The sequence below is a fragment of the Varanus komodoensis genome, unplaced genomic scaffold (genome assembly GCF_004798865.1).
Source record: "Varanus komodoensis strain SLA01 unplaced genomic scaffold, ASM479886v1 scaffold50, whole genome shotgun sequence".
Classification (NCBI taxonomy): domain Eukaryota; kingdom Metazoa; phylum Chordata; class Lepidosauria; order Squamata; family Varanidae; genus Varanus; species Varanus komodoensis.
The window spans coordinates 4,360,657-4,365,156 of record NW_025336088.1 but is presented as its reverse complement, the minus strand read 5'-3'; the positions used below and the strand labels follow the sequence as shown (position 1 = coordinate 4,365,156).

General features: G+C 41.1%; 1 protein-coding gene across 2 annotated transcripts in view; it reads right to left on the bottom strand.

Moving 5' to 3' along the window:
• RARA (retinoic acid receptor alpha) overlaps positions 1 to 658 on the bottom strand; it is a 158,894-nt gene extending 158,236 nt beyond the window's left edge. For both annotated transcript variants that reach the window (XM_044447212.1, XM_044447210.1), the window contains exon 1: positions 380 to 658. The gene's annotated coding sequence lies outside the window, so the exon portion shown is untranslated. The remainder of the gene's footprint in view (positions 1 to 379) is intronic.
• Between the last annotated feature and the right edge of the window lie 3,842 nt (positions 659 to 4,500).

The following is a 4,500-nucleotide window of genomic DNA, read 5'->3' as shown; positions in this document are numbered from 1 at the left end:
ACGGGTGACAAGAGGATGAGAGATGTCATTTAGGAGCAAGCGATGCGGGCGGGGGTAAAGAAGATAAAGACGGGCAATCCTCTCCAAATCAAAACGTAACTTTGGAAAGGAAGGTGGTGGAGAGAGAGGGAGAGAGGGAGAAAGAGAAAGAAAGAGGAGGAGGAAAGCGGCTGGGGTTTTGCAATGTAATCCTAGACTTAGATTGGAATCTAGTAAGAACAAAACAAGACAAAAAGGGGAGACGGAGTTTCCCTCTTCTCCCGTAACTTAACGCCCAGAGTATACACGATAGTCCCCTTTTCCGTCGACCTTCTCCCAAACACACCCGAAGGAAAGTTTGCAAAAGAAGAGAGGCGGGTATCCAAGCTAGATCTCTTACCTGGAAACAGGTCCTTTTCCTTTTTCTTCTTCTGGGCTTCTAGGACATGCACAAAACTCTGTCCTCGTCCACGAAAGACAAAAAAAGCAAGCTTTTCTCCCACGAAGCCAGAAAGACACACACACTCACCCTCGCCGTGTGTGGTTCCAGCTTTGCAAAGTCACACAGAACGGCTTGCTAACCCGACTGGGACAGCGAGGAGGAAAGGGAGGAGGGAATGGAACGTTGTGCTGGCCAGAGCGCGCGCCCCAGCGCTCAGCAGCCATTAAAGTCAGTCATGTGCTTTGGTGAAACTTTACACTGGAGCGTGAGGGGGGAGGGGGAAAGCGAAGAGGGAGGAGACAGAGGAGGGTTAGACCACGCCCATTTCGTTTTTCCCAGCCAATGGTACTGGCGCAAGGGAGTTGGCGGAAGAAAGGAGGAGGAGGAGGACGGGGCAAGAGCTACCCTCGGTGGTTGTGGAATTGTCTGTCTGGCTCGGTTGGCGTTAGACATGGGAAGAGAAACGGGTCTTTTAGCCCATTCTAAACATACTCGCAAGCAGGCAGGGCGCATGGGCGTCAACAGAACGACTTTTTATGGATGCCTACTTGAGAGTAAGTCCCACTGAAAGCCAGGAGATTTTTCTCCAACTAGACGTCCAAAGGTCGCGCTGCTGTTCCGAATAAATATGCAGGTTCGGACATGCTGGGAGTTGTAGGCCCCCTTTTTGTCTAAATGAGCATAGGGTATGCGCGAAGAAACTAAGTTATAAACCAGAAAATCCCCCGTTCATATCTCTGCTATGAACTTACTGCCAAGCCCAAGGCACTCTCTCTCAGCCTAAGGTCTGCATCTGCTGTATGGGAGATAACACAGCTAAACGTTGCCTACCTTAAAAGGTTAGTGTAAGGAATATTGGAATAGTGTATGGAAAGCAGTTTGAACATGAGCAGTGCAATCCTATATCTAGAATATAGGATATAAGCAATATAGGAGCCATTGCTCTGCTTCTATTGTGCAATTTTACAGTGAGTCCAGAGGATGCTTGCAACTTCTTACTCTCTCAAGTTTTCTCACCACTTCTTTTTTGCAGAAAAAATAATAAATGAGCAGAAGGACAGAATAGGACTACAGTGCCTATTATTTGTAAGCAGACCCTTTTATTTGTAAGCAGACTTCAAAGTAAATTCCATAAAGTTCATTCAGACATCCATGCATATAGGTGTATATAGGACTATTTAGTGCTATTTACTACCAACCACTAAAGCTTGTGTGAGAGACTTGGGTGCTTTCAGATGAAGGGCTCCTGGTGTTACTGCTCAGAAGATACTGCACTGTAATTCCATCTTTGTCTCCTCTTAATGGATTTTCTGCAGCTAGAGAAAAGATGAAAGAAGCAGCAGGAAAACATGGTAAAGCTATAAGTGGAAGATGGGATTGTCTGGACCTCTCATAGCATTCCATGACTGAGGCAGAGTGATGGTGCCTTAAAGCATCACCTGGAAGCACCCATCTTCTGGCCTGGGCTTTCTCTTTCAACTCAAAATCTGATGCAGTGAATCTGTGAAGACTAGGATTGAGCCCTGTCTGCTGTGGATTTAGGCAAAGCATTCTCTCTCTTTCTCCATTTCACCCATCTGTAAAATCAGAGGATGAGTAATATCTTTTCCACCATTCTTTTGAGGAGGCTGACAAAATAATTAAATATAAAGTGCTCACACTAAAAAGTGCTATAAAAGTGAAAAATAACAGCAGTGCTACCATAATATGGCATCACACTATGGTGAAAAGGAAAGCAAATGACATTGCATGTTTCAAGACTGACAGGGCAATCCTTTGTCTACTCAAAAGACAGAGTTCCCAGTAGGTCCCATTATACAGAATTGTAAAGGATTGCAACCTGAATGGGATTTTTCCCTCACCACTAAGATGTGCTTCAGATTAGCAATGAAGGGAATATGCAATGTTGGAGATCAAGGTGCTTGTGATAAATGTGTGTGTGAAGGGAAAAGTACAAGGAATACATTTGCACCTTTTTTTCAATTACTAAAGAATATACAAAACAAAGATATCCTAAAATGGAACAGTATGATTATATATATATATATATATATATAATTTATTGTTTATTAAATTTATTCTAAAATATAATCTATATATTCTATAGTCTATTGTGATTGTGATATTGTGGTAACAGAAGAAATTAAAATCCAGCAGTTAACCAGAACATCACAGCAACCCAAAAGGGCACATAACCAAGTAACATAAATACTACTTTATGGCATTGTTGATTAAGGTAGTGACTACAGAGAAATCTAAATGGTGTAGACTAAAATAATTATACTATTATTAGACTAATAATTGTTATTTGTAATAATAATTACAAATAAATAATAATTGTTACAACATTTGTTGTTGTAGACTAAAATAATTTGGAAGTCCAACTCTTCTGAGCTACATATAGCTCCCCCACTTGCTTGCTTGTTGGTTTGTTGGGAAAGAGATGTAGATTCACAATTGTGCAGGAACATCAAGAGATTAAGCCCTGTCAGGGTCATGATGCCCAGGCTTAAATTCAGATTTTTTTTTCCTAAGAAAATTCTGTCAGTTTTCTTTAAGCATTTCGCAGCAAACCCCCTAAAGTGAAGTCTTTTACACTAAAGATGGGGCAACTTTTATTACTGTCTTTCTTGTAATGGTTGTAATTATATATTTTATATTTTTCTTACACTGTTTTGCATTGGTTAATACTGTATTGTACACGTATTGTGATCCACTTAGAGATTTTAGAATATTGAGTGATATAAAATTTGTATAAATAAAATTCAGTCTGGTCTAATCCACTTTTTAAAAATAAAATTCCCAAGGTCCACCCATTTTTTTACATTTACAAAACAAGTAGATACTCAGGATCTCTCCCCACTTTAATCAAGCTTAATCTACATTAAGTGGCCCTGAATTATTCACCCATAATTAATAAACCATCCATAGTCCATGCTCTGTTGAAGTGATGCTGGGTATGTTTGTTAACCATCCCAGCAGGCTACTTTTGCCAGATTCTCATATTTCAACAAACAGCACCCAACAAGGTTAATTAGAGAAATGAACTAGCAAGCACAGGAGTAATTAACAAGCCACCATGGCTTATTAACTACTCTTATGTCATGCAAACTGGGCCACTATCTCAGCCCACTGTAAACATCTGTGATGGAGGCAGTGCAGCTGCACAGTAAAAGCTGGAAGAACCCTTTCCCTCAGATAGTACTGATGTGACACAAGAGAATTAGTACTGCACCACAAGAAATTAATTGATTTAATGTATTAATTAAAAGGCTTTTCTGAGGGCAAAGCATCCACCCACAGAGGAGCCTGACTGCCTGTATCCATATCATTTATTGTTCCAATCTTGACTCTGTTCAGTCAGATCCCACTGGAAACAAGGAATTCTGCCATATCCATGTACTGAGTTGTTTCAATCGCTTCCAAAGGGAGAGACAGCTGAATTCCCTGCCCTCAGAGAACTGTGTCTCTGTGTGAGTCATTGTTCTGGACTTCTTCCAATCAGGAGGAGCCCTGGATTAGTTGCTCACATAGAAACAGGAGAAGTAGCCTCCAGTGACAACAACTCTTTCTTATAGTTGGACACACCAATATTAAACCTTTCAGATATACGAGGGAAGTGTATCTAGTACTTCAAAGGTTTTGAATAAGCTGCAGTATCATCTGAGTCTTGGACCATGAGATTTCCTGTACAGATCCTGGAACTGTGAACAAAGGCAGCATGTTTCAAAAATTAGGAGGTGGAGACTGTGGATCCTGCTGAGGACAGAGGATGGTGCCTGGCAGCTCAGGGGGTACAGCCTAATAAATGTGGGTATGGAGCTAATAGCAAATATTCCCAAACCAGGCAGAAAAAGCCACCCCAAGGCTTCGGCGAGTGGGGCGGCATAGAAGCTTCCTAAACAAACAAAAAAGGTTCATTTTCCAAGACCGTTTCTATTTGCTTCACACAATTCCAAGGAAAGTGTCTTCATGCACTCTAATTCAAAACTATACCATGGGAACTAGTAGAAGAAGAGTTAAGGTTCTGCAACATGAGGATAATCCCAGGCTCAGAAGTAAGCATTATTATTTTTCTT